Here is an 11,661-nt window from a genome sequence, read left to right as displayed (position 1 = left end):
TAAGGCACTTGACTGCTAACCAGAAGGCTGGCAGTTCAAACCCACCAGCCACTCCTCGGAAGGAAGATGGGGCAATCTACTTCCGTAGTGATAACTGCCTTGGAAACCCAAGGAGGGATTGCTATGAGTCAGGTCTGACTTGATGGCACATAACAACAGCAACAACAATCCATACTGCAGACTGTATTCTTCAACTTTCATCAGTAAGTGCCTCAAGTCATCCTCACTTTCAGAAAGCAAAGTTATGTCATCAGCGTATCTCAGGCTGTTAATAATTCTTCCTCCAATCTCGATGCCACATTCCTTTTTATATAGTGCAACTTCTCGGATTATTTACTCAGCATATAGATTGAATAAGTATGGGGAAATGATACACCCCTGATGTTTAAACCATGCAGTGTCCCCTTGTTCTGTTCAAATGACAGCCTGCTTGTCAATGTACATCTTCCTCATGAGTGCAATTAAGTGTTCTGGAATTCCCATTTTTCTAAATATTATCCACAATTTGTTATGATCCACACAATCAAATGCTTTTGCATAGTCAATAAAACACAAGTAAATATTTTTCTGGTATTCTTTGCCTTGAGATGAGATCCATCTGACAGCAGCTATGATATCCCTTGTTCCATGTCCTCTTCTGAATCCAGCTTGCACTTCTGGAAGTTCTCTGTCAATATACTGCTACAACCATTTTTGAATTATCTTCAGTAAGATCTTACTTGTGTGTGATATTAATGATATTGTTCGATAGTATCCACATTCTGTGGGAACACCTTTCTTTGGAATGGGTACAAATATGGATCTCTTCCAGTCAGTTGAGCAGGTAGCTGTCTTCCAAATCTCTTGGCATAACCGAGTGAGTGCCTCCAGTGGGACATCCGTTTGTTGAAACATCTCAATGGTTATTCTGCCAATTCCTGGAGCCTTGCTTTTTGCCAACCTTCAGTGCAGCTTTGACTTCTTCCTTCAATACCGTTGGTTCTTGATCATATGGCACTTCCTGAAATGGATGATCTACCAGTTCTTTTTGGTACAGCAACTCTGTGTATTCCTTCCATCTTCTTTTGATGTTTCCTGCATCATTCAATATTTTGCCCATAGAATCTTTCAATATTGCAACTTGAGGCATAAATTTTTTCCTCAGTTTTTCAGCCTGAGAAATGCTGAGCATGTTCTTCCCTTTTGGTTTTCTAACTCCAAGTCTTTGCACATTTCATTATAGTAATTGGCTTTGTCTGCTCAAGCTGCTCTTTGAAATATTCTGTTCAGCTCCTTTATCTTGTCATTTCTTCTATTTGCTTTAGCTATTCTCTGCTCAAGGGCAAGTTTCAGAGTCTCTTCTGCCATCCAATTTGGTCTTCTCTTCTTTTCTGGTCTTTTTAGTGACCTCTTGCTTTCTTCATGGATGATGTTCTTGATGTCATCCCACAATTCTGGTTTTCAGTCATTGGTGTTCAATGCATCAATTCCATTCTTTAGATGGTCTCTAAATTTAGGAGGGATATATTCAAGATCATATTTTGGCTCTTAGGGACTTGTTTTAATTGTCTTTAACTTCAAGTTGAACTTGCATATGAGCAGTTGATGGTCTATTCCACAATCAGCTCCTGGCCTGGTTTTGGCTGAAGATATTGAGCTTCTTCATTGCCTCTTGCCACAGATGTAGTCAGTCTGATTCCTGTGTGTTCCAACTGGTGAAGTCCACGTGTACAGCTGCCATTTGTGTTGTTGGAAAAAGGTGTTTGCAATGAGTAAGTCATTGGTCTTGCAAAATTCTACCATGCGAGTTCCAGCATTATTTCTGTCACCGAGGCCAAATTTTCCAACTACCGGTGATTCTTCTTTGTTTCCAACTTTTGCATTCCAATCACCAGTGATGGTTAACACATCCTAATTGTATGTTTGGTCGATGTCAGACTGTACAAGTTGATAAAAATCTTCAATTTCACCATCTTTGTCTTTGGTGGTTGGTGCATATATTTGAATAATAGTCGTATGAATTGGTCTTCCTTGTAGGCATGTGGATATTATCCTAGCACTGACAGCATTGTACTTCAGGACAGATCTTGAAACATCCTTTTTGATGATTAATGCCATGCCATTCCTCTTCAAATTGTCATTCCTGGCATAGTAGATCATATGGTTGTCTGATTCAAAATGGCCAAAACGGGTCCATTTTGGCTCACTAATGCCTAGAATATCAATTTTTATGCATTCCATTTCATTTATGACAACCCCCAATTTCCCTAGATTCATACTTCTTACATTCTGTGTTCCAATTATTAATGGATATTTGCAGCTGTTTCTCCTCAATTTGAGTCATGCCACATCAGCAAATGGAAGTCTTGAATGCTTTACCTTATCCCTATCAGTAAGGCTGGTTTTACCCTGTTGATGCAGCTCTTTCCCAATCATATTTTTAGAGCCTTCCAATCTAAGTGGCTCATCCTCCTGCTCTGTATTGGACAATGTTTCCAGACTATTCATAAAGTTGAGCAGTAATGTATCAGACAGTGTTTCTCTGCTATTCATAAGGTTTTCCCTGGCCAATTTTGTGAGAAGTGGGTGGCCTCTTCCTTCCTTCTAGTCTGTCTCAGTCTGAAATCTGTTGAAACCTGTGCACCATGTGTACCCCACTGGGTTTGAAACACCAGTGGCACAGCCTCAAGCCTCACAGCAACATACCACCACAATAGGACAAACCAACAGACAAGTTTGTCTCCTTGAGCTGTTTGAAACTTCTCCAACCTCCCCTTACCTGTATCCCCGATGCTGACTCCTCCCTCTGTCCCAGTTCCCCTGGTCTTTTTTTTTTTTTTTTTTCTTTCGTCAGTAAGTGCTTCATATCTTCACTTTCAGCAAGCAAGGTTGTGTCATCTGCATTTTGCAGGCAGTAGTGAGTTTTCCTTTCTGATGCCATGTTCTTCTTATATTCTCAATATACAGAATGAATAAGTATGGTGAAAGGATACAACCCTGACACACACCCTTCCTGATTTTAAACTATGCAGTATCCCCTTGTTCTGTTTGAATGATAGCCTCTCGGTCTATGTACAGGCTCCTCATGAACTGAATTCAGTATTCTGGAATTCTCATTATTTGCAGTGATATCCATAACATTAATAGCTTCCAGCCTCATAGCAAAATGCATGCCACCACAGTATGATAAACTGACAAATGGTGGAAGACAATAATGCAATATAACAAAACAAATGTCTTCTGGCCTGTAGAATTTCTGAGGAGAAATCTGTACTGATTCTTGTGAAATTGAAATCAACACCAGAATAAATAAGGAAAAAAGGATAAACACATGAAAACTAAATAATACACTATTAAAAAACCATTGGGTCATAGAAAAAATCAAAAATGAATTGAAATATTTCTTGATTCAAATGAAAATGAAAACACAACATACTAAAACTTTTGGGAAACATAAAAGCATACTTAGAGGAAAATTTATTATTATTGTTAGGTGCTGTTGAGTCAGTTCCAACTCATAGTGACCCTATGTACAACAGGATGAAATACCACCCAGTTCTATGCTATCTTCACAATCAGTGCTATGTTTGAGCCCATTGTTCCAGCCACTGTTTCAATACATCTTGTTGAGAATCTTCCTCTCTTTCACTGACCCTTTACTTTCCCAACCATGGTGTCCTTCTCCAGGGACTAGTCCCTCCTGATAACATGTCTAAAGTACATGAGATGAAGTCTGGCCATCCTCACTTCTAAGCATTCTGGCTGTACTTCTCCTGACAGATTTGTTCATTCTTTGGGCAGTCCATGATATAACCAATATTCTTCACCAACATCATAATTCAAATGCATCAATTCTTCTTTGGTCTTCCTTATTCATTGTCCCACTTTCACATGCATATAAGGTGATTGAAAATACCATTGGTTAAGTCAGGCACACCTTAGTTTTCAAAGTGACATCTTTGCTTTTTAACACTCTAAAAAGGATTTGGCTAAAAATTTTCCCAATGTAATACATCATTTGATTTCTTAACTGATGTTTCCATGAACATTGATTGTGAATCCAAGTAAAATGAAATCCTTGACAATTTCAATTCTTTTTCTCTATTATCATTTCTGTAGTGATACTGCCTCGGAAACCCAAGGAGGGGTTGCTATGAGTTGGGTCCACCTCCACGGCACATAACAACAACAACAACATTATCATTATATAGCTTAATGGTCCAGTTGTGAGGATTTTTGTTTTCTTTATGTTGACATATAATCCATAATGAAGGATCTTCATCAGTTAGTGTTTCAAGTGCTTTTTGCCTTCAGCAAGCAAGGTTGTGACATCTGCATATATCGCAGGTTGATAATGAGTCTTCCTTCAACTTTGATGTCACATTCTTTTTCATTTAGTTCACTTCTCAGATTATTTTCTCAGCATACAGATTGACTAAGTATGGTAAAAGAATACAACCCTGACACCTCCATCATCAGTTTTCCTTGTTTTTCCTTTACAGCTGTGATATTTTCCTAATTGTCCTTTCTGCCACTAGTGTTACAGCCCTCCATCTCATTTTCCATATTGCTGCCAAAGCCAATAATACACAAACAATAAATATAATTCTTTGTTTTCCTGATTTAAAGCCCTTTGAATTCTTCTGGGCATATACTAAAAAGATCTGAAAGCAGGGACTCAAACAGATATGTGTACACCAATGTTCATTAGAACATTATTCAAACTAGCCAAAAGATGAAAACAACCCAAACATCTATCGACATTTGAATTGATAAACACAATGTGGCATATACATAAAGTGGAATGTTAGTCAACCATAAAGGGAAATGAAGTTCTGATACATGCTATGACAGGAAGGAACCTTGAAAACAACATGCTAAGTAAAATAAGCCAGCTATTGAATGATCCAATTTTTATGAAACATCCAAGTTATAATCCCCAATATTGTGTTAAGTAGAAACATCAAGTCCTTATGGAAGCAGACTGCCACATCTTTCTCCAACAGAGTAGCTGCTGGGTTTGAACAACCAAGCTTTCTCTTAGCGGCTGAGTGCTTAACCACTGTGACACCAGAGCTCCTTATATAACAGAGAAATGCTTATGGGGGAAATTAGATTAATGATTACCATGGGCTGTAAGGAGGATGGATAGAAAGTTGCTTAATGAGTACAGGTTTTCTATTTGGAGTGATTAAAAAAAAAAGTTGTAGAAACAAGTAACAGTGATGGTTACACAATATTGTGAGTGAGATCAATGCACTTAGAAATTGTTGAAATGGCAAATTTTATGTTGTATATATTTTAATGGGCACTCTGGTGGCGTGGTGCCTAAGGCATTTGACTGCTAAACAGAAGACTGGCAGTTCAAACCCACCAGCCACTCCTCAGAAGAAAGATTGGCCAATTTACTTACATAGAAATTTGGCTTCGGAAAACCAAGGAGGGGTTACTCTGAGTAGGATCCAAGTTGACAGTGGTGAATATATATTTTAATATTTAATACAATGAAATAAAGAATCCCTAACCTCTTCTTGTTGTTAAATGTCACTGAGTCATTTCGGACTCATAGCAACCTTATGTACAACAGGACAAAATGTCCAGACCTGCATCAGTCTCACAACTGCCAGCATATTTGAGCCCATTGTTGCAGCTATTGTGCCAGTCCCTCTCACTAAGCATCTCCCTCACCCTCTATTTCAGCAAGCATGGTGTACTCCTCTAGCAATTTGTCCTTCCTGATGACGTGTCCAAAGCCAGTGAGTTTTCCAATGTTCTTTTATGATATATAAGGTTTTCAATGGCTAATTTTTAGACATGTAGTACCCGACTTATGGCGAGATTTCTTTCCTACAACTCTGTTGCAAGTCGATTCTGACTTAAGACAAATACCTCTCTTTTTTTAACCCTCTAGTTTTCATTATTGTTGCCTTTTACTCTCAGTATCATTATAAATCCTATCTTTGTTTATCCTTGGGGGTTGGAAATATTACATATAAACTTACAGATATAGTTTATACAGACAGACATGCATAAAAGAAAAAAAAATACATAGTTTACATAAATAAAGACATGGAGGGTCGTAAGTGCAGTTCATCGTAATTTGAATATATTGTAAGTCAGTGACTACCTGTAGATTGCCTGACCTTCCTTCCCACACTGTCTTAGTCTGGAAGCTTCACTGAAATCTATCCACTGTGGATGATCCTGCTGGTATTTGAAATACTGGTGGCATAGCTTATAGCATCACGGTAACACACAGGCCACCAGAGTATAAAAATTGACAGACAGGTGGTGGCCTAACACCTCAGTGAAACATTAAATATTAGCTGACCTTTGACTACTTATTCATCCTTATTGCTTGGAAAGATTCCTTTTCAACCCAGGAAAAATATACTTCTTTTGCTTTTGCCTAAACAAAGAGGTCACACTTCCTCAGTGTCTCCAGGTTGCTTCACATTTCCCTGCTTTTGTTTAGGTTGCTTTCTATTCCAGAAACACCCTTCCCTGCTTCCTTAACAAAAAACACCACATCACCTTGCATAATTCTTCTCAGATCCATTTCTTCTAAGAGCCTGTCTGTCTACATACTGGTAAGAGTTGAAAGCACCTTTATGGGTTTTATTGGGTTAAACAACGTTTTCAGCTTCCTCTTTCAACAGTAACATTTTGAAAGTGATTATTTGTATTTCAAATCTGTTCCTGAAACTAATTAATTTCCATTTTCTATGGCCAGAGTGTTACTGTATGAAGCATTTTGAATATGCCAATATTGTGTAAAGTAGAAAGCAAAATAGACATTTTTCTAATTCTCTGTTGTTGTTGTTATGTGCCCTCGAGTCAGACTCGACTCATAGTAACCCCTCCTTGGGTTGCCAAGGCAGTGTCACTACGGAAGTAGATTTCCCAACCTTCCTCCCAAGGAGTGGCTGGTGGATTTGAACCACCAGGCTGCTGGTTAGCAGTCAAGTGCCTTAGGCATTATGCTACCAGAGCTCCCAAGTGAAGAATTAAGGTTTATAAAATACACATCCAGCATCCAAGTGTATTTAAAAACTTATTTCACAAAAGATTTCATGTTGAATTCCTTGAATATTATGGAAATTTAATTTTTGATAGATTTAACATTCTTTTACATTATAGGAGAGACAATGTTTTGAGTGAGTTGGTTTTTTAAAAAAAAAAAAAACCTACGCAGAGCCAAATTTCTTGTCTTTCATTTTAACATAGCTTATCATTCACAGCTCATTTTAAAATGGATTAAAATTCTTAAACAGCAACATCATCGCTGTATCTGCCATCCATTGAAATCAAGTGATACCAGTGTTACAGATAAGCTGGTCAGAGACTTGTTTCAATATTGTGCTTAAGTCTCCATAATCAGTGAACCCTTGCAGTTTTCTGTGAAAAATACAGGAACTTGGAAAGTTAGTTATGAAGTCACTTTGAAAAAATGGAACATATTTAGTTCTATATAGTCTCTTCAGTTAATGACTCATCTACACCTAACATTTCATATGATTTAAATCTTAGAACTTCATTAGGAATTTTCCAATTCTAATACTATTAGAAAAATCTATGAAAAGAATGTGTTAAAGAAAAGATTTATAATAAGTGGTACCAAAAGGATGTTGTTATCATTCTTAAGTCCTCATTGTGTTTAAGTTACTTGTCTTAAGGCATAATACTCATACAACATTCTTAATAGAGTGCTTAGAGACCATGTCAATAGATAATACCTGAACACAGAGCTACAAATAACTTGTTTAAGTACTTTTGTTGCTGTTAGGTGCTGTGTAATCAGATCTGACTCATAGGGTCCCCATGGATAACAAAATAAAGCACTACCTGATCCTGCACCAGCCCCACAATCATTTCCATGCCTGTGCCCACTGTTGCAGCCACCGTGTCAATCCATCTTGTTGAGAGGCTTCCTCTTTTTTGCTGAGCCTCTACTTTACCAAGAATTATATTCTTCTCTGAGGACTGGTCCCTCCTGATAACATAAACTAAGTACTAGAGATGAAGTCTGATCATTCTTGATCCTAAAGAGCATTCTGGTTGTACTTCTTCTGAGACCTATTTACTCATTCTTCTGAGAGTCCATAGTATAATCAATATTCTTTGCCAACACTATAATTCAAATGCATCAACTCTTCTTTGGTCTTACTTATTCATTGTTGAACTTTCACGTGTGTACATTGCTATTGAAAATACCATGGCTTGAGTCTGACCCACCTTAGTCTTCAAAGTGACATGTTTGCTCTTTAAGAAAGAGGTCTTTTTGCAGCAGATTTTCCCAATGCCATGCTTTGTCTGACTTCTTGACTGCTGCCCCCAAGGATGTTAATTGTGCATCCAAGTAAAGTGAAATCCTTGACAACTTTAACTTTTTCTCCATTTATCATGATGCTGTTTATTGGTCTAGTTGTGAGGATTTTTGTTTTCTTTATTCTGAGATGTAATCCACACTGAAGCTTGTAATCTTCGATCTTCATCAGTATGTGCTTCAAGTCTTCTTCACTTTCAGCAAGTAAGGTTGTGTCATCTGCATATTTCAGGTTTTTAATGAGTCTTCCTCCTATCCTATGTTTTTCTTCATATAGGACAGCTTCTCAGAATTCTCAAAAAAAAAAAAAAAAAAAGTTTCTCAAATGCTTAGCATACAGATTAAATAAATATGGTGAAAGGATATAACCTTGATGCACACTTTTTTTCTTTTAAACCATGTGGTATAATATCCCCTTGTTCTGTTTGAATGACTGTCTCTTGGTCTATGTTGTTTCCTCATGAGCACTATTAAGTGTTTTGAAATTCCCATTCTTCCCAATGATATCTATAATTTGTTATGATCCACTGAGTCAAATGTCTTTGCATAGTCATAAACACAGGTAAACATCTTTCTGGTGTTCTCTGCTTTTAGCCAAGATTCATCTGACATTAGCTATGATATCTCTCATTCCACATCCTCTTCTGAGTCTAGTTGGAATTTCTGACAGTTTCCTGTCAATATACTACTGCAACCACTTTTGAATTGTCCTCATCAAAATTTAACTTGTGTGTGTGTGTGATATTAATGATAATGTTTGGTAATTTCCACATTCTGTTGGATCACCTTTCTTTGAAACAAGTAAATATGCATCTATTCCAGTGGGTTGGCTAGATATTTGTCTTCCAGATTTCTTGGCTTGAATGAGTGAAGGCTTCCAGCACTGCATCTCCTTGTTGAAAGATCTCAGTGGGTATTCCACCCATTCCTGGAGAGGTTTTTTTTTTTTTTTTTTTGCCAACTGAAGTGCAGCTTGGACTTCTTCCTTAATACCACCATATGCTACCTCCTGAAATGGTTAAATGTTGATTTTTTGGTACAGTGGCTCTGTATCTTCTTCCCATCTTCCTTTGATAGTTCTTGCATCTTTCACTATTTTACCCACAGAATCCTTCATTACTGCAACTCAAGGCTTGAATTTTTCCTGGTTTTTCAGTTTGAAAAATGCTGAGTGTGTTCTTCCCTGTTGGTTTTCTAACTCCAGGCCTTTGCAAATTTCATTATAATACGTTACTTTGTCTTCTAGAGCTGCCCTTTAGTATCTTCCTTTCAGCTCTTTCACTCCATCATTTCAATTTAAGCAAAATTAGATATACAATTTACTTAGAAGATGTAAAATTTTAACAGTTTTATACATGATTATATCAAGAAGACTTTATCTCAGTTACAGAAATGATAGGTCACACATTTAACATGGGTATAGACTTTAGGATCTATCACCTTCATGCTAAGAACAGAAATAATAACCATAAAGTCAGGGGAAGCATCAATTTGCTACTTGGGGAATTCAGTGCCATGAGATTTTTAGTAGATCATGATGTGTTTTACAGTATAAGTTTCCTAAGCACCACATGCATTAAAGTAGGAAGATGACTTAAAAAAAAAAAAAAAAAAAAAAAGATAGGCAAAGAATAAATAAAGTAGGCAAGGCTATTAAGAATTAAGTATTAGAAAAGATAGTAAGAGAAAAGAAACAAAGAGATATGAAATCCACCTGAGAAAGAAGTCAGCATTGGGGGAGAGCATATCAGGAAGAAGTTGAAGGCATTAATGTTGAAAATGAGAATCATCAAGACTTACTAAAGCAGAAGTTGTATGTGGTGAGATCTCCGATAAGCGACATTGTTTCCATTTATTTTTCTGTTTAAATACTCTGTTTTATTGTAAGCTGTATGGTCAGTTTATCAAGATAAACAAATGGTTAGAAGATATGATTTGAACAGTAAAGCAATAGATATGAGTAATACATTTAATACAACAGGTAGCTCTGAATCTGAGAACAGGAAGGGAAGGCTGTACCACCTCTCTGAGAGAGTTATTATTATTTGCTGTTGCGTGTTTGTTCTGCTTCATGATGACCTTATTTGTAACTCTGGAGGTGCCATGGCTAAGGCATTCAGCTGCTAACCAAAAGGTCGGCGGTTCAAACCTACCAGCAACTCTGCAGAAAAATGATAAGGCAGTCTGTTTCCATAAAGATTTACATCCTTGGAAACCTTATGGGTCACTATGAGTCAGAATTGACTCAATGGCAGGGTGTTTGGTTTGGATTTTATTTGTAACAGAATAAATGCCCAGTTCTGTGCCATTATCATGATGATAGGTATGTTTTGAGTCCATTGTACTCTGTCTTGTACTCTAAGGGAGTATATTGGTAAAATTATCCCATATGAGGGGAAGATTTTGGTTTTCTACCTTCTACTTCTCACTCAGATACCCTTTATGCCTTCTTTATGTAAAAATGAAATCTTAGAGCTGCGACGTAGAGGCAGAATTGGCTGTTAAAGCATCATACTATAACAGCAGATTTTCACCTTCCCATGAATTAGTTGGAAACAGAGATCAAAGTCACAGAAGGATGAAAGTGTAGAGCCAAGAAAGGCAGAAACTGAGAGCCAAATTTCCAGGCAGTCAGGGACTGTGCATAGTGTCAGGTTAACATAAGCCACAGATGAAAAGGTAACACTTTCTTTTTCCTCTCCCTTCACCTCCCTTCCTTCCCCTTCCTGCTTTCTCTCGCCTCTCTTCTTCTTCCTTCCCTTCATGGTTTGTGTTTGGGTGTGGGTGTGTATATGCATCCATGCACGATGCAATTTAGTGTGTATATATATGCTTTAGGAATTTACGTTTTCTTTTAGTTTTAATTTAGTTTGCTTCAAAATATGCTGCTGAAATGTAGTTATAATTTAAAGTTTGCTTAACTCTTAAAAAGGACTTTTTAATGAAACTAGAGCGTAGATAATACAGAACAAGTTTGGAATCATCAAGAAGCCGGGGAGTACAGATTAAGAGATCTATGTCTCTGTCCCTGCTGTTCTAATATCTGTGTACTATGACCTTGACACTTGCCTGCTAACCAGACGGCTGGCGGTTCAAACCCACCAGCCACTCCTCGGAAGGAAGGTTGGGCAATCCTACTTCTGTAGTGATACTGCCTCGGAAACCCAAGGAGGGGTCGCTATGAGTCGGGTTTGACTCGACGGCACATAACAACAACAACAACAAATGACCTTGACTATCTGAACCTCAGCTTTCCATCTAAGGAATGAAAGTATTGTACTAAAATTACCTGTAAGGCTTCTTCCAATCTGGTGTGTTATTATTTGATGGAATTTAGGTGATGTTAAATAGAGAGT

This window comes from Orycteropus afer, unplaced genomic scaffold, assembly GCF_000298275.1.
Source record: "Orycteropus afer afer isolate SDZICR_OR568_19922 unplaced genomic scaffold, OryAfe1.0 scaffold00332, whole genome shotgun sequence".
NCBI classification, from domain to species: domain Eukaryota; kingdom Metazoa; phylum Chordata; class Mammalia; order Tubulidentata; family Orycteropodidae; genus Orycteropus; species Orycteropus afer.
This window is presented reverse-complemented; position numbering follows the sequence as displayed.